This window comes from Oryx dammah, unplaced genomic scaffold, assembly GCF_014754425.2.
Source record: "Oryx dammah isolate SB20612 unplaced genomic scaffold, SCBI_Odam_1.1 HiC_scaffold_16, whole genome shotgun sequence".
NCBI lineage: Eukaryota > Metazoa > Chordata > Mammalia > Artiodactyla > Bovidae > Oryx > Oryx dammah.
Window position 1 is genome coordinate 54,709,438 of NW_024070200.1, and position 19,432 is coordinate 54,728,869.

The following is a 19,432-nucleotide window of genomic DNA, read 5'->3' on the forward strand; positions in this document are numbered from 1 at the left end:
TGCTCTGATGATAACACACTGCTCTGACGATAGCACACTGCTCTGATGCTAGCCCTCTGCTCTGATGGTACCACACTGCTCTGATGATAGCCCTCTGCTCTAGCTGTCACAGTGCAGTCCCTGGAGCGGCCACATCAGCGTCCCCTGGGAGCTGGTTAGAAATGCAAATTCTCAAGCCCACGGGAATCAGAAATCAGGGCCGGGGCCCCAGCGAGCAAGGCAATGCTGATACACGTTCAAGCTTAAAACCCTTTCCCTATAACGTAATTCAGCACGGGTGTCTTTTAAACAGCACCCTTCTTCCTCCTCCACCCAACTTGCTGATTACAGTTAACACTCTGGCTGCTCTTTTTCCCCATTTCTTTCTTAAATTTTAATATTGGAGTATAGTTGCTTTACAATGTTGCATTAGTTTCAGATGTGCAGCAAAGTGAATCAGTTATACACATATCCGTTCTGTTTTATTTTTTTGGCCATGCCAGTCAGTACGTGGGGGGAACCTAGTTTCCCGTGCTGCATGGCATGCGGGATCTATCTTAGTTCCCAGACCAGGGGTCAAACCCACATCACCTGACTGGAAGTCTTAACCACTGAACCACCAGCGAAGTCCCTATCCACTCTTTTTTCAGTTCTTCTCCCACGCAGGCCCTTACAGACCACTGAGCAGAATGCCCTGTGCTATACAGTAGATCATTTTTAGTTATTATTTTGGCTCCTTTGGGCTTCCCTTGTGGCTCAGCTGGTAAAGAATCCACCAGCAATGTGGGAGACCTGGGTTCGATCCCTGGGTTGGGAAGATCCCTTAGAGAAGGGAAACGCTACTCACTCCAGTATTCTGGCCTGGAGAATTCCATGGACACTATGGTCCATGGGGTCGCAAAGAGTCAGACACGACTGAGCAACTTTCACTTTCACGTTCTTTGGCTCCTTTACTAACCTCTTTGGCTCCTCAGTAAGTGCACAATTTACTCAATAGACAGAAAATGTTATCAAATTTACCCACTCCTCCAAATTTACTTGCATAAACTTGTCAAGAACATAAAGCAAAGAACTACTGTTTTATGCACTTTACATATGTTGTATCTTGTTTCAAAAAACATTGGAGGTAGATCTGTTTACCACAGATCTCAAAGGCAGTTTATGAAGATGTAAAAACAAAAAAAAAAAACTTACTCCTAAAAGACGTGAAACTTTGTAGAGTCTTCAAGGCCACAGTTGCCCAGGCCACAAAGTCAAAAAGCCTAGGAAAGATATATCAAGAAAGACCTGTGAACCATCCAGAAATACTGTATATCAAGTTGTCCTAGGGCCTTTAAAATGAGAGCCCTCGCTGACTGCAGCATAACCAGTTATTCACAGCGTTTGTCTGAATTCAGACGTGTTATTGAACCACAGGAGGCCCCTAGAAGCCTTTCTGGCTACAAAATATACTTTCTGCCATTGAAGGGAGCTTTGTTCAGTCCCTCTGCAACCACCGAAACGACTGCAGTTTTCATATGTGTACGTTCCGTGTAATAAATGACAGAAACACAGCAGGGGGCACAGCGGAAAAACGCAGCCTCTCCAGCCTCGTGTTGAATTCCAGGTCTCCTCCTTAGCCTGAGACCTTGGGAAGGCAGCTTACACGCCCTCTGCTGAGGAATCAGGCAGGCAGTGTCCTGAGTGCCCACTACGATACGGGAAACGAGGCAAGTTCTCAGCTAGAATCCATTATTCATGCTTTGATTCCCTTCGGGAGCACTGTCAAGGGCCGTCAAGACAGAGAATGGGCCGTCGGCAGAGTAACACCAGTCACCACTAGATGGCATCAATGGCGCCAAGTAATTGGTTATTAACGCGGGTGCTGACTCATTCATTCTTTCGACAAGAGTGTCTTCAGTGCCTGCTCTGTGCCTGGCACCACAGGTAGGCTACAGGGATCAGTGAAGGAGGACATCAGCCCTGTCTATGGACCTGATGGTCTTAAGTGAGGATACAGGCAGAGCATCGCATAAAATAAAATAGCACACCTATCACTTACACACAGTCAGTGCTGTGAGAGTGCACTGGGGAAGAACCAGCCTGGGGTGGGGAAAGCGTCCCTAAGAAAGGGATGAGGAAAAGACCGAGGAGCCAAGATCCCAGGAAGAACAGCAGTTGGTAGGTGAGGGGTGGGAAGGCAGTGCTCAGGCAGAGGGGTGGGCCTGTCAACGACTCCTAATGAGCAGGACCGCTGTTAGACCACTTGGCTGGAGCCCAAAGAGCAGGGCGGCAGGATGGGAGCTGCCCATACCAGAGGGACCGGCAGGAAGCAGGCCATGCAAGGCCTTGTTCTGCAAAGAGCAGCAGGGACCCACTGATGGGTTTTAAAGCCCAGGAGAGGAGAGAGCTGGGTGACCACGTTGTATCTGTACTTGATTCCGCAGGTAAAGAATCTGCCTGAAATGCAGGAGACCCAGGTTCAATCCCTAGGTCGGGAAGATCTCCTGAAGAAGGAAATGGCAACCCACTCCAGCATTCTTGTCGAGAAAATCCCATGGACAGAGGAGCCTGGCAGATTACAGTCCATGGGGTCGCAAAGAGCTGGACACGACTGAGCGACTGAGCATGCACATGTCAGATTTGCATTCTGACAAGTGAACTGAGTGTGCCCCGGGGATTTAGCTGAAGAGGGAGCCAAGTGGACGCCTGGAGAGCAGTTTGAGAACTACCACTGGAATCCAGGGAAGAAGGATTTATCTTGGATCAGGGTAGGGACATGGAGATGAAGAAAAAGGATTGAGAGGTAGGGAAAGGAGCAGAACTCAAAGGCTAGAGTTCGTGCAGGAAAGGAGGGTGCCAGAGATGCCCACCTAGTGTCTGGCTCAGACAGGCCAGCAGGTGGAAGGGAAAATGAAGGGAGAAGGGGTCTCAAATGGTAGCCGGGTAGCAGAGACAGTCCTGAGTGCACTTTTAGACATGCTGACCTTGCGGGGGTTTTGAGATATCCAAGCAGAAATTCTAGAAGGCAAAGGACACTGTGAGTCTAGAGTTCAAAGACAGAATCAAGTTAAGTCGGTTGGGCTGGGATGAGACCAGACCACCAGGGCATGAAGACAGGAAAAGAAGGCCACCCGGATGAGACCAACAGCCTGGGCACAGAAATCCAGCAACTGAATACGGAAAGATGGATATGCTGAGGGAGGCTTTAGAAATCTAACAGAGACTGGAATAGAAATAGGGAAGATGTCAAGAGAATCGAAACATTAAAAGAGGAACTCCATGTTCCCAATGCAGGGGGCCTGGGTTCCATCCCTGGTCAGGGACCTAAGATCCCCCATGCCGTGCGGTGTGGCAAAAGTAATTAAATAAATAAACATTAAAACAGGGTTGCCTTGTGGAGTAAAGGATATCCAAAGTACCAGCACGCAGTTCTGTTGTTTACTGGAATCCTGGTCCCTTCCCATTTATAGTCCCACTTGCCCTTCCACCCTAGGGGTCAAAGGTTGCCTGACAGTGCAATTCTCTTTTCAGATTTGCTCTGTAAGATGCACTTTGCTGGTTTGTTCATTTTTTTCATTTTCAAACATCTGAAAATTGCTGATGACTAGTTGAAAGTTTTGCACAATTCTTGGATTTAAGGACAAGACAGCTGAAGGGACTTCCCTTCCTGCAGGCATAGCTACCTGAAGCCATAAGCCTGCTGGAGGGGTGGGGAGAGGGATAAATGGAGGAAGACAAGAGGTGTCCTGCAAGTGCACATCCATCCCACACGGCTCTGGCCAAGCTCTTAAGGTTCCAGGGTTCCTTCCTCCAGGCTACACGGGGCGGGGAGGGGGTGCCTGGCACCTCGGCTGAGAAGTAGCCCGCCCTAGTTTGAAGGTGCAGGCTCCCACTTGTCTTTCCTACCTCATCTGTTTCGCCCCTCTTCCATCGCTCCACCTTCCAGCCACGTTAACCTACAGCCCCCAGTTCCTAGCTGGACTCTGCGGTCATGTTTTTGCCCTCGACCATGCAGTAGCTCACACCTGGAACACCCCTCCCAGTGTTGCCCTAGCAATCCTGCTTTTCCACTCACCAGATGGGTGCGATCAAACAAGCTGCTTCACCTTCTAAGACTCCCTTTTCTAAGGAGATATGAATACCTTCCTCCTAGGGCTGGAGGATTAGGAGAGATGGCATAGAGAGAGGGCACTTAGCACCAAGAAATGGCTCGACAAAGATTTATTATTACTTGACACTTAAGAGACTCTACTGAAATGATCCTGTTCCTGCATCTTTCCCTTGCTAGACTGTAGGCTCCCTGAGGACAGGCAATGCAGCTATCCATCCTCTTTGTATCTCTAATGTCTATCATAACATCTGGTACATAGAAGATGGAAGGACGCGCAAATGTGCAAGAATCATAGGAAGGTTTATTTCCTTTGTGTTTCAAAATACAGCTTCCTAAGACCCAGGCCTACTGTGGAAGGGGTCCTGATGTGTACGCAGCAGGGACAGTCAAGGGATGAACTTCTGTGATGTTTATCAGCAGTGACCCTTATCTCCAGCATGGATCTTTGCTAAATCGGATGTCAAGTGCTACTTCAAAACCAGGCTTCTACTCTGTATTAGTTTCCTACGGCTGTGGTGACAATTTACCACAAACTGGGGGGCTTACAACAACAGAAATTTCTCAGTTCCAGAGGCTAGAACTCCAAAAGTCAAGTGTAGGCAGAGCCGGGCTCTTTCTGAAGACTCAAAAGGAAAATCTGATGCAGACATAAAGAAGAGATTTGCGGACACAGTGGGGAAGAGGGTGGGATAAACTGAAAGAGCAGTACTGAAACATACATATTACTGTATGTAAAATAGATAGCCAGTGGGAATTGGCTCAAATCCTGTGCTCCGTGACAGCCTAGAGGGGTGGGATGTGCTGGGAGGGAGGTTCTGGAGGTAGGGGACAGAGGAATTTTCTGAGGTATGGAAGAAATCAATACAATATTGTAAAGCAGTGAAGTGAAGTCGCTCAGTCGTGTCTGGCTCTTTGCGACCCCATGGACTGTAGCCTACCAGGCTCCTCCCTCCATGGGATTCTCCAGGCAAGAGTACTGGAGTGGGTTGCCATTTCCTAACTATCCTCCAATTAAAAGTAAATAATTTTTTTAAAAAAAGGAAAAGCTGTCCCTCTCCTTTCTCTCTGCTTCTGGGGAAGATTAAATTTCCTCCTTCATCTCAGGATCCTTAACTTAATCACATCTGCAAAGTCTTTTATTGTTTTAAACAAGACAAAGTAACAGTCACAGATTCCAAGGATCAGGATGTCTTTTGAGGAGCACTGTCATTCAGCCTCGTACAAACCCAAACACCATCAGCATAGACTGAAGCAAATTTTTACGTTTAGAATCAAATGCGATTCTAACGTAGATGTGAAAAACACTAAGATGGCCACTTACTATTGGTTTGTTGAATGAATGAATGAACAAATGGCTTCCTCTATTGTAGAAAATTCCCTCTTCTTCCATCCACCTCCTTCCCTGACTTTAGATATAGCCCTCCAGGCAGAGACCCTCCTATCTATAATACTCCACTTCCAAAAAGGGTCTAAACACACACAGTTTTTGGAGTACTCAACTCCAGAAACACAGACACTCCCATCAGGAAGACTATTCCACCACCCCCACCACCCCGCCCCCGCTTCCCTTTTGTTCCGAGCAAGTTCCCTTTTGTTAAGGATGCAAGCTTCCTCAGGAGGGTCAGAAGGCTGCCCAGACTGTTCAGTTTCTCCTTCGTCCCAGGAAATAACTTCTGCAATACTGGACTGACCCAGAAAACCTCGTGATCCACCCTTTGTTTCTAGTTTGGTTTCAGAGACTATGGCTATTGAAACACTGGCCCCAAGACCACTAAGGGACTGCTGAGTCCAGGCACACTGTAACCTTGGGCAACCTGAGCGGGGCTAGGTACCCACTCTACCTTCTCCCAGCAGCAATAGTGCGGTGACAGGCTGTGGCCACCATGTTTAATCATGTTTAATAAGCAGTTCTCCAGCAAAAGCCTTGGATTTGTAGTGTCCACCTATTTCTGGGGAATAAATCATTGCATTGTTACCAAATTCAAGCTGCCAACATGATGTCACTGAAAGTGCTCCTTCATCCCCACAGGGCGATCCCAGCATGTCACTGCAGCTCCCAGCCATGGGTTTACGGGAAACTGTAGTCTCCTCTCGGAGAAAAGTTGCAGGCCTAGGAGCTGGACAATGTAGCTTTTAGAGTATCACTGCACACACACCCATGCCCTCCTCCAGGGGCTCTTCCCCACCCAGGGATCAAACCTGTGTCTCTTAGGTCTCCTGCATTCTCAGGCAGGATGTAGCATCACCTGGGAAGCCCTTAGAGAATCACTGCTGCTGCTAAGTTGCTTCAGTCGTGTCCGACTCTGTGCGACCCCATAGATGGCAGCCCACTAGGCTCCCCCGACCCTGGGATTCTCCCGGCAAGAATACTGGAGTGGGTTGCCATTTCCTTCTCCAATGCATGAAAGTGAAAAGTGAAAGTGAAGTTGCTCAGTAATGCCAAACTCTTATCGACCCCATGGACTGCAGCCTACCAGGCTCCTCCGTCCATGGGATTTTCCAGGCAAGAGTATTGGAGTGGGTTGCCATTGCCTTCTCCGTAGAGAATCACTACAGAGAGCCAATTTCCTAATTTCAGGGACCAAATGCCACTGTTAGGAGCAAGTGTCTACTCACACAGCTTTACAAGCCCTTCCAACAATAAAGTTCTAGGCACCTGGTTTTCCAGGCGACACAGTGGTAAAGAATCTGCCTGCCAATGCAGGAGATGCAAGAGACACAGGTTCCATCCCTGGGTCAGGAAGACCCCCTGGAGGAGGAAATGGCAACCCACTCCAGTATTGTTGCCTGGAGAATCCCATGGACAGAGGAGCCTGGTGGGCTACCGTCCATGGGGTTGCAAAGAGTGGGACGCAACTGAGCATGCGCGGAGGCACAGCTCAAACACTAACATCTTCCTCCTCTGAACTGTCATCAAGCTGTTTTTCTACCTCTCTTTTTCAGACATAGAAATGCAGACATAGAGGACAGGCTTTGGGTGCAGCGGGGGAGGGGAGAGTGGGGTCAACCGAGAAAGCAGCACTTAAAAGGATACACTCCCTTGTGTGAAACAGACAGCTAGTGCGAAGCTGCTGCATAGCACAGGGAGCTCAACACCGCGCTCTGTGACAACCTAGACGGGTGGGGTGCGGTGGGGCAGGGGAGGCTGAAGAGGGAGGGACCATACATATACTTACGGCTGATTCATGTTGCTGTATGGCAGAGACAAACACAACACTGTAAACCAACTATCCTCTAATTAAAAAAAAAAAAAACATTAGCAGAATAAATGATCAATCTTCCAACCCCAGGATGTTTTTCATATAGTTTACATACAGAATCACGAAAAAGCATTATTTATACATAATTAATTGTAAGTGGAACCTAATAGATATAAAATATACCGATAAAATTCTTCTCAGTGACTAGTCTTGGGAATAAGAGCACTTTGTCATTGCTACTAAAAGAGCTCCAATCTCTTGGCAATTGTCAGTTAATGATACATCAATATTCCTCAGAGTCTAGGCCCATTTTACGGTTATTGTATAGCTGTTATTAGTAATCAAAATAAGAACAATTTCACGCACCAATGTGTCATGCATGTATGGACCAAAGTAACACGGGGTCATTTTTCAAAGGTTAAAAATAGAAACTAAATTTCTAACTAATACCTCATTATTAATAACATAACACCACCTCAAATTTATACAGAATTTTGTTTAAAAGTGCGTCAGGTGTCATCAATAGATCACTAGAATTCAGTCAGATCTGAATGCAGATACTGGTTTCCACTCTAATACTATTCTGAATACCAATTTTCCATTTAATTTTATTTTTGAATAAGATATAGATTCATATTGATGAAATAAAATTCATACCTTAAAGCAAGACAAGAAAATTTAAATGTAAGTTTTTTTTCTCTGCCCGCTTGGGCCTCCTCCCTCGAAGTGTATCAGTATATGACGTTCACTTGCATTAACCAGACATCCTTAGAAGATAACATTCCTTCTTCATCTCATAAAAGGTCATAAGTCCCTATGAGATAACTATCTTTCTTAATCTGGTAAAGGGCCATACCGACCCACGACCCATGACTCACTTTGTACACACAGATTTAGAGTTTGCAAACGGTCAATGACACGTCATTTGACAAATTACCCTTTTGCCTCAAAAACTTACGTAACCATGCTCTGACCTCTAACAGGTGGAACAGTCCTCCCAGCTTTCTGAATGTCTTCCAGGTTGTAACCCTCAGGTTGGCTCAAATAAAATTTCTAGTTCTTTTTTACATCAACTACTGATTAATTTTTCATAAGCAATGTGGCAGACATTCAAAATTTACAAAGACTTACAGAAGAAAAAAACCCAACAACTCTTCCCAACTCAGTCCTTCTGGCAAACCGCCTCCTTTCCTTGGATGTAAGGCACTATCAACAACTTCTTGATCTCCTCCTAGGGATATTTTATGCATACAAAGTACGAGCAAATACAGTAGCACATGTAAGCTTATACCATTTTGCACAAATGTTAAACATTTTACACACAAGGGAAGTTTGCTGGTTCAGTCTCCTGTAAAACGGCGTGGGGAGGAATACATCACATAATTAGGAAAATGCCTAACCCTGGCACGGATTTCGCACTAAAAAATCACAGATTCTTTCCTTACCCTTAAAAAGGCTACGAGGGAAGGTATTTTTAGGGTGCCTCAGAATCACTAAGTGCTTGTTAATTACAGATCGTCACCCTCTCGGGGTTTCCAATTCAGCAGGTCTGGTAGACATTTGCCTTTCCAGCTAAGCCCACAGTTGCTGTAGATACTACTGCTCAGAGCCATCTGACCATCTAAAGGCTTAGCGGGAACTGAGACGGCCCAGATTACAAAGCAGGTTCTGCCTCTGGACCAAATTACTCTCCCCGGGCTTCAATTCTCTTATTTTCTTTTTAATACAACAACTCTCATCTCAAAGGCTGTTGAGCAGGTTAAGATATAGCAGATGCAGGAGCCTTCGTCAAGACAAACGCTCAAGAACCGTAACGTGAAAGCAACCTGGGGCCGGGGGGAAAGTGGAGACAGCCGGGAGCACCGGAATCGGGGCGCCCCAGCCCGCACGTGGCTCCCCATCCCGCGTCCGGGAACCCGCGGGGCGGTGCACGCGCTCGGGGCGGACCCCTCCGGGACTCAGTGGGCCGACGGAGGGCAGAAGCCGCTTCGGAAAAGCAAGGTGGGAGGTTCCCGTTTCAAAGTCCTGAAACACAGGACACCGCGTGCCAAAATCTCGTGGCTGCGGCAGCACCAGCTTACAGTTTAAACTGCGTGTAAAGATACCCGGGACCGACGCGGAAGCCCCTGGGGGACGGGCCCGCCCCGGGCCGGGTGCATCGGGCGCCCTGCCCCCGGGACGCGCCGCGGCGCACATACGTGCGACGGGCCGGGAAGGGAATGGCGAGGGCCGGGTCGGGCGGGGCGGCACGGCGCGGCGCGCAACCGGCCACCAGGGGGCAGCCGCGCGTCTGAGGGCCGCGGCCGGCTGGAACCGGTCTGGCCGGAAGTTGGGGCGGTGCCTCGGCTTCCGCTGAGAGAAAGTGCCACGTGGCCGGCCGGGAGGGAGGCAAACAGCAAGATGGCGGCGGCAGGGGGCGGGGTCCGCTGGGAGCCCCTGAGGCCATGGGTCCCGCAAAGGGCGGCGTTCGCGGGGTAGGGAGGGCGAAGTGGTGCCTGGTCCCTCTATTCGAGCGTCTGAGGTTGCCCGACCGGACGTAGACGGGGGCGTGGGTCCAGCGCACACTCTGCGCCAGCTCGACCAGAGTCACCGCCGCGCGTTCTCATGAACCCGCCGGCCAGCTTATCGTTCGCGGCCCGTTTCCTTCTGTCCCCTCGTTTGTCGCTCCCTGCCGACAAGGACGGCAGAAACGCCTTTCTCCGGGCATTTTCGTCCTTTGATTAAGTGCGGCACATCGAGCCAGGGAGTCCTAGTTGAATCAAAACGCATTCTCTTTGCTACCATTTTCGGTTACCGTTTCCTGTCTTTGTTCACAGGCTTAGCATTGCTTCCCTTCTGATGGAGGCAAAAAAAAAAAAACAACCCTAGATAATCTCTTTTAAGTAGATTCCCGACCCTGTCCAGTCGTGGTGGGAGTTTGACTTGTACGCACACAGGAGCTGTTCTGGGATCGCCAGTGTGTGGCAGAGTTCGAAGTTCTGTTACATGTCACCTTGTACGTGTTTTCAGAAAAAAAAAAAAAATGTAGGTGTGGATGGTTGCAGATTACAAGGTGTAGGAAATAAAGCAAAATCAACGAGTGTTGGGTGGCCTTTCCATAAAGGCCCACAGTTTCCCCTTAGTTGTCCAAGGATCTAGAAATGGAATACGGAGTCTTTCTACCTTTGCCTGGCCAACGGTCCGGCTCCGTTTTCTTTCTTCATCCAGTTTGGTTTTACTTGAGTTTGACGCAGCAGACCAAGTGTGGGTAAAAATAGTTAACACTGCCATTCGGCTTGTGGTGGTATATTTAGAATAAAGGAGAGACGTCAGTCCTTGTTTTTGAAATAAATCTCTCGTTTTTGAGAGTTAAGATTCAGATTCTTCTCGCTAATTTATGAGACTGTCAACAAGTTGAAAGGAAGCGACTGTTTTTGTTTTTAAATAATGAACTCGCCTCCCAAAGGTTTGGGAGTTTAAAGAAAATTTTCTGAATGTAAAAAAGGGCCCTGGTACACTGACAAAGCAGAAGGACACTAATTTCTCTATGAAGATGCCCTAACAGTTTCCTCAGTCTGGTGGGGATTTAAAAACGGGCTGTGATCAAAACTACGTTGCTGTTACGTGATAGACTAGAAACTGTATAATGGGGTCGGGCCGGGAAAAGGGGGGCGGGGGATAAAAAAACAGCTTAGTGTATTTTAAGGCTTAAATGCGGGGTTTTTTGTTTTTTAAACCCAGAGATTTGAGAGACTCTCCCTTCACCCACTCCTGTTTTGTAACCGAGCCTTCAGAGGTGTCACTTCGGCCTTGTCCATCACTTGGCAGAAGGGGCTGGAAGAAGTTTTTAAAGGATCTCTTTACCTGGAGGGGTTAGAACCGTCCCTTCCCTGAGCCTGGGAAAAGAATGCAAATCCTTCAGAGCAAATCCTTCCTTTGTTCTACTAAAGGAGGCTGCCTCCTTCTCTGTCTCCTTTTGTAGTTACAGACACAAACTTGGGCAACTTTTTCTGCAAATGCCCCTGTTACTCAGGAGCACAAGAATTTGCATCCTCGGGCCTTCAGTTGTTTGCCTCCAGAATTTCACTAGCACTGCCTTCCTGTTAAAAGGAGAAAATGTATTTTAAAATTTTAAATATTTCATAATAGCAAATTTGATTTTTTTTTTTAAGGAAATTAAAAGAACCTGTAGCCTAGCAATTCAGAGATAACTTGTAGACACGGAAGTTTGTTTGGGGGGATTATATTTGTACACTTTGGTACCTTCTTCACTTGACTTTTTCAGATACGTTTTTAGTTTATATTACTTAAATTATGTTCGACACAATATAAAGAATACAGACGAATACAAAGAAAAAAATCACTCAGAATGCCATTATCAAGGAAGAACCACTATTAAACAGCTTGTCTTTAGTTGTCCTAAAAGAGCACTAACCCTACTTTGTAACTGATGTTTTGCATTTTGTCACTCAGTCGTGTCGGACTCTTTTCGACCCTGTGGACTGTAGCCCTCCAGGCCTCTCTGTCCCTGGGATTCTCCAGGCAAAAATACTGGAGTGGGTCGCCATTAGCCACTCGTAGTGTATGTTTTCTAAGGTCAAGTAAGAATCTTTGTGATTTTTAGAGCCTGCATGATATACTGTCAGTTCAATATACCACAATTAACTACCACTCTTTCTCTTACTACGGAACACCAAATTTATCATTTTTTGCTCTTATAAAAAACTCTGGAATGAGTACTTTTGTACAAAAAGCTCTTCCTATATTTCTGTAGAATACAGCTCACAATGAATCTGAGCTTTTTAAGGTGGATTGATACATATTTGACTCACCAAATTGTTGAGTCCATGGTGATTCATCTTGACCCTTCAAATGACTGCATCAGCATTCCAGCTGAGGTGAGATCCCTCTTACTTTACTTTGTTTACCCTCACTTTTCTAAATTTTTAAATTATAAATCATATATTCTTAGTATATTTTTCTCAATTTTTAAAAAATTAAAGTATACTTGAGTTACATTGCTGTGCTTTGTATATTACTTTTGATATGAAGATGTGTCTAATAACTGTCAGAGATGGGTATTTAACCTTAAGTAAAATATTTAAAATGAACCCTTTCACTGTCAAATATTAACAATACAGAAACTTCTTTTCCTTTTAGCAAGTTTTTTTCCGGTATAGATATGTACAAAAAAAACTAATTGTTGACATTTTCTTTACAACGTGCAGCAAGTATAAAAACTTTGTAGCTCTCTAACAGACTTATGAACACAGCTTTGGGGGGAGGAAGGAGAGGGGGGTACATATGGAGAGAGTAACATGAAAACATCACTGCCATATGTAAACTAGATAGCCAATGGGAATTTGCTGTATAACTCAGGGATCGACCGAAAACGTAAGAACCTAGAGGGGTGGGATGGGGAGGGAGCTGGGAAGGGACATAGGTAAACCCATCAGCATTCAAGTTGACGTTTGGAGATGCACCTTGATGTTTGGTAGAAACCAACACAATAGTAAAGCAATTACCCTTCAGTTAAAATAATTTTTAAAAAAAACTTTGTAGCTCTCCAAAATTGTCTAGTATAAATGAACTTTGGGGGTGGGTTTTTTGGTAGGGTAAAAGTGTCTCTAAATCATCTATCATCATTTAATTTGCCAGTTTCAATTGTTTTATTGTGAGTATGCTACTAAGACCATCCACAGGACAGGAGAGACAGCAAGCTGACCAATTAATTCTGTTTCTGCTCTACGTTACTGTAATCGTACTTGGAGACTCCTTAGCAGGGAACCATTTCATAGCCTATTCCTCCAAAATGAAACTCTGTTTGCCAGAATCTTCTCTCTGAAAATGATTTAGCAAACACAGAGAAGTAAAGATAAAAAAAAAGAAAACATGAATGACGGAGCAATATCAGCAGCCATTCCGTGGACATCTTAAAATCACCTCAGAAAAATGTGACCTCCCCCTTTCCTGGGGCAATGTTAGTTCTGATCACCACCTATAATTTTTTTGTTTTGTTTTGGCCACAGCATGTGGGATCTTACTTCACTGATTAGGGATCAAACCTGGGTCTCCTGCACTGGAAGCACAAGTCTCTGCCACCTATACTTTAAAACAACACTATGTGTTAGCCTCTCGGTCGTGTCCAACTCTATGCGACCCCATAGACCGTAGCCCACCAGGCTCCTCTGTCCATGGAATTTCCCAGGCAAGAATACTAGAGAGGGTTGCCATTTCCTACTCCAGGGGATCTTTCCAGACCCAGGCCTGCATCTTTTGTGTCTCCTCATTGGATTCTTCACATCTGTGCCATCTTTAAATGAAGTCCTTCTAATTAATATACTTGAAATAAGATATATTTCATTAAAATGGAGAAGATCATTTAAGAATATTCAAAAGGGTTTGGGGGTTCAAGAGCTACTGTATATAGTAATCATTATTATTCTGTAATAGACTTGCTTTTAGTGACAATACCCCAGTGCTGAGGCTTGTCTCTGGAAATACAGCATTTGAGGCCAGTTACTAAATAGTCTAACGGTACAGACAGCAGTAAGCATGAAAAGATTTTTTATTAATAGCTACATCAGCATTGTGCATTAGATTAAAACCTATATATTATCAAAGATTCATTCATTGTCATCCTCTCAAAACAGCTCTAGATTTGTTTATCATTTAGATTTCATAGCTGATACCTAAGTCAGTAAATGGATGAGTATGTTTCATCTTAGTTCTTAATTTGAGGGACATTGACTTTGAACAGCTTTTGAAAGCGGTAACACTTAGAAACTTGTCTCCTAAAAAAAAAAGAAAGAAACTTGTCTCCTAAGAGCTGAAGTTTAAAAATCTACTGATATAAATGAAGAAGTTGGGCGAGAAGAAAAATTATTTTTTATTTTCAGAGCTTTTGAAAACATCAAGATTCCATTCTCAGCAGGAGAAGAAAAGTTCTTGCAAATTTACCCCTTAACTCAGCACTACCGGAAACTAAAGAGGGAATCTCGGTTGTCTCCTGTCCTAGAATGTCTTGGCTGCTGTGTTGCCAAGTTGTGGGCACGTTCCAACAGGATCAGGGCCCTCGAGGTCTCAGCATCACTACCTTTTAGTCTTGCTAGTTGCCCCTTCTTCCCCATAACAAATACCCCTAATGCCCTGCCCTGCCCTCATCCTTTGAAGGTCCCTTGGAGCAGCAATTAGAAACTGGGGGTTGAGAGTCAGAGGAAATCAGATTTGGTTTCTAGATATGTCATTTACTAACTATGTGATCTCTGGCAGGTTAACATCTCTGGGCCTCAGTATCTCACCCAAGATATTGGGGATATCTCTCTCTTTGTTGTGAGGATGGTAGAGTGGACAGTATGTAATGCTTAGCAAGTTGCGTGTGTGTGTGTGTGCACGCGTGCACGCATGCATTCAGTCACTCAATCATGTCTGACTCTTTGAGACGCCCATGGACTGTAGCCTCAGGCTCCTCTGTCCATGAAATTTTTCAGACAGGAATACTGGAGTAGTTGCCATTTTCTACTCCAGGGGATCTTCCCAATCCAGGGATCAACCTGCATCTTGTGTCTCCTACGTTGGCAGGTAGATTCTTTACCATTGTGCCATCTGGGAAGCCCTGCTTAGCATATTACCCGGCACAAATAATCTCTCAATGGATGGGTGGTGGTGTTAACACTTCACTTCCTTAATCTGCTTTTTACCTGTGCTCGGTTCCTCATTCTCCTTTGGTTAGTTGCCTCCTCTTGGGTCTCCACCCCTCCAGCCTAGATCCCTGAGCTGCTGGCTATTCCTTGTCCCATCTTCCCTTTAAACATGCTCTTTGCTCTCGTATCTGCCTCATAAATGCCTCCTCATTCATCAAAACTCAAACCTTACTATCCGGATGATGACAGTATAAATTGGTATAACTTCTTTGGAGGGAAATTTTTGCAAAAATTATCAGAATTTAAATGCACCAACTTACAGATCCAGGAATTCTACTTCTAGGAATGTATCTTATGAATAATCTCACACATGGACAAAAAAGAAATATATACAAAGATAGCAAGACTATAAAATCTTACATGTCCAATGGAACGCTAGTATAAAATTTTTTATTTATCCCTACAATGAAATAGGGCTATTAAGAATAAACGAGCAGTTCCATATGTACTGGTTTCCAAAACATATTGTTAAATAAAAAAATCAAGTTATAAAAAGCCTAGTAGAAAATGCCTCCATTTGGCTGAAGAGGAAGGAGTGATACATTTATATTATATTTAATGGGATGGTGGTGGTGACCCCTGATGATCAGTCAAGGATCTAGATGAGGAAAGATTTCCTTTTCACTGTATACTTTTTGCTCTTTTGGGAAAATGTCTTAACTATTTGCATAAAGTATTAAATTCTTTAAATTAAAAATATATATACCCTAACTCCAGCATCTCTTCATTTTGGGAAGACTTAGCTGACCCTCTCCCATCCTTCCCAGGAAACTTCTACCTTCTTCCTACTTTCTGAGTTGCCTTGTGTTTTGAATGTAACTTTAAATCCCATTGCATTGAATGTAACTGTCCACATGACTGGTTTCCCTCAAAACCCAGAGCATCTATCTAGAAAGTAGAATTGATATTGTATTAATTTTTATGTTCTAAGAATCCAGCACAAGATGGTACACACACACACACACACACACACACAGTTTTTTTGGAAAGAATGAATTAAAAACGTCTCCCTGATGCTAGTCTGGTTGTCCACAAGAGAATCTGAGTTCTGTCTAGCGTATAATCTGGCCCATCCTTTATTATTGGGCATTCCCAGCAAACCCTCTTGTAGCTCCTTCTGTTGTTTAGTTGCTCAGTTGTGTTCAACTCTTTGGGGACTCATGGACTGTAACCGGCCAGGGGCCTCTGTCCATGGGATTTCCCAGGCTAGAATACTGGAGTGGGTTGCCATCTCCTGCTCCAGGGGATCTTCCTGACCTAGGGATCCAACCTGCATCTCCTGCATTGCAGGTGGATTCTTTACTACTGAGACACCAGGAAATCCTTGTAGCTCTTGCTACACCTAACTTTTCAGTTTTTTTAGTTGTTGTTAGTTTATCCTGTCTGATTGTTTTTTTTTTTAATGGACAATGTCTTCACACTCCTTTAATGGACAATGTCATATGTAGTTCCCTTAACGAATGTCCTTTCCTACTTCTCTAGTTTAGTTGCCTTCATTTAAATCACTTCCTCTTTGAAGCCTTCCTGTTTTTCTCCTGTCTTAGTCGATAAACTTAATGTTCCCATGAGTCTCTGATCGAACTTGTAATCCCTGGTATTTACTGCAGTTATTTTACAGGTTAGTCCATCTGCCAAAAATATAGGACTTTTCAAAGACAGAGACTTTTACTTTATCTTACTCTTCCAGGAATTTATGCCTGGCACAAGGCAGGCACTCAATCAATACTGTTAGTTGGGTGAATGAACAAGGCAACAGGAAACGCACATGGTATTTTGCAGGGCAGCATGTAGTGGCATCTGCAGCTTATTCAGGGCGATATACTTGTATGCTGCTGTGTTACATTCGCATCTCAGCCTGGGCCCTTGAGGCAGACCCTTTCGCATTAGAGTATCCTGGTGGATAAATCTAATTACATGTGCCCTCTTTAAGGCCCTTAAAGCAGAATTGCTAGATTTAACAACTAATAATACAAGTTAATTAAATTTGAATTTCCCAGAGACAACAAACAAGATTTTAGTGTAAATGGATTCCAAATGTACTTTAAAACAAAGTATTCAATGTTTATCAGAAATTTAAACGTGACTGAATGTTCTCCTGTATTTTGTCTGGCAGCCCTACCTCAAAAACCAAATTCCCAAACCTTGTCTTCCTGCATTCTAACTCAGTAATTCTTAGAAAATGTTACAAACTATCAGTCTTATCATCTTTATTAAATGTAAGCAACCAAAATCTACCAACTCTGCTTACTAAAATTTAATGCATATTTAAACACTTTGTCTTCTTCCAAAACTTTTATTATATTTTAACCATTAGAGTTAGATTCTAATGTATATGAATTTAGCCTCTTAGCCACTTTAGAATTGGACCTGAGAGGGAAAATCCAGATGACTTTACATCTGAAGTCTCTCGCTCACTCTTTTGTTGTTGTTGTTTTCCTCTCTATTCCGCAGTAAATTTTAAATAACAGGAGATTACTCCGTAGGGCGGTTAGGGAAGGCTCTTGGCCATTAGAAACCCTGCAGAGCTTTTTGGTCTGTAAAATACCACTTCCCTGCAGAGTTAAGGAGGTAGCCACACTACCCAGCGTTGGCTCCTGCACTAACCAGCCCAGCAACCACTAAGTATTGTTACAGACTAGGCTTTCCATGAAAAGCCTGTTTTTAAAATTAGAAGCTTCATCTAATCTGAAATGGGGGCATTTCCCGATTTCAGTTTCTTGGCATTGGTAAATATTCTGGCAGTGAAAAAAAATAAAGCACCAAACGCAGCTGCACCTATTTTTGTCTCAAAGGCACAATTCCCTTTACATCAAATCATATTCCCCTGCAGCTTCAACATGGATGCCAACTCTACACGACACAGCTTTTGGCTACACGTAATTAATTAGTTTTCCCTTTGGTTATGGAAAGAGAATGTCACAAGTATAGCCCTTTTTTAACATCCAAACTTGAAAATTACAGGCTAAACACCGTCCTGTGTGTCTAAACGCACGCCGAACATCTGCTTAGAACTCCAACCTCACAGCTCTGCGTTCTGAAAAGAAAGGATCATCAAAAATTACTAGGAAGTGGCGACTGGAAAGTGAAGGATTAAAAAAAAGACGTGTTAAAAAGGGGACAGGAGTGAAGACATGGCTTAACAGGGCCACTAAGCTGAGGGAATAGGTCTGTTGGGAGTGGAAAATCAATTTGCCAGGGCCGTGGGAAGTCTGGGACATCACCTACACCTTCGTGAGAATCCACCCTGACTCCCACGCTACTGTCCGCAGTCAGAGCGTGAGGACGAGTAGAAGGTGGGTACTCTCACAACCCGAAGACCACCGAGCAAACCGTCTGAAATGAACTGAAAAGAGTTAATGTATCAAGAGCTTTACTTCTGGGAAGACCAACATCTCTATTTCACCAAGTTGGATGGCTTCTAGAAAATATTGCTTGGTAAGGGGAATCGTTTCTGAGCCACAGACTGTATCTCAGATGTTCACGTTATAAAAATCAGAATTGTTATTTATTCTTTCATAAAAGTAAGCCAGCGATAAACTATCGCTTAACCTGAAAATCAGAAAAGCTTATAACATGGAGAAAGTTCTTTGACGACTAAGAGGCAGAAAAAAAAAATCTCACTGATTATCTTTTATACTGTAAAAGCCGATCTACAAAGAGAGGATAAATTTCCTGATGGCCGATAAACCTATCCTGTTGCTTCTTATACGTTTCTTCTGGTTTTTGGTAGTTTTTAATAGTTAAAATTTGTCAATCCGTTTGTAAAAAACGAGTTTCCTTGTTTCAGAACCTAGTCATTTTTAAACTGGTTGACAGTCAATGTGACTATTTACGAATTGTTTCTTCGTCTCATTCCTGTGTGTTAGTAGCCCTTTCTGCACCAGAGTTCGATATATAAGATTTTTAGTTTTCTTTTCTTAACTTGATTAAGAAAATGCCTGTTCATTCCGACTTTACTTGCCTAAGTATAAACTAGTACTGGTCTGGAAATTGTGAACTGAATTTTACTACGTCTAGGAAGATAAAATGGAGATCCCCCCCTTCACATTGTAGCTTACAACGGAGATCAGCGACAGGGTTCCAAGCAATGTCTGGGCGCCTTTAAGAGGAAGCGCGGTAATTTTCCACCGCCCCACTGGCCCCGCCCACGCGGTAGGCAGCTGGGCGCGGCGAAGTGCGGCTGCGTGGCGCGGGCCTCCTGTTGCTTGGAAACCACCTCCTCCACCCTCGGAGCCCAAAGTCCTTTTGTTTCCAAGATGGCCTCTGAGTCCTGTCTTAAAGAGCCAGGTACAAAGCCATTTGAACACCCTTGAGATTAGCAGAAAGCAAGAGTCGTAATGGCTGGCTTTAATAGTGTTCTGTGCCAATAGCCAATATTTATTTACTTTTATAACGTTAAAAAAATATTTGTAGTTAGGTCGTCTGGATGGGAAAAAAAATCAGGGAGTGCCTCAGGGTGTGTGTTAAGTCATGGACTA

The 19,432-nt window shown here is 44.3% G+C and overlaps 1 long non-coding RNA gene across 1 annotated transcript; it reads right to left on the reverse strand.

The window, feature by feature from the left end:
- Positions 1-10,049: 10,049 nt before the first annotated feature.
- Positions 10,050-12,542, reverse strand: LOC120875227. The gene is made up of 2 exons (XR_005723871.1): positions 12,084-12,542; positions 10,050-11,351 (listed from the first exon to the last, which is right to left on the reverse strand). It is a non-coding gene; the product is annotated as an uncharacterized LOC120875227 (long non-coding RNA).
- Between the last annotated feature and the right edge of the window lie 6,890 nt (positions 12,543-19,432).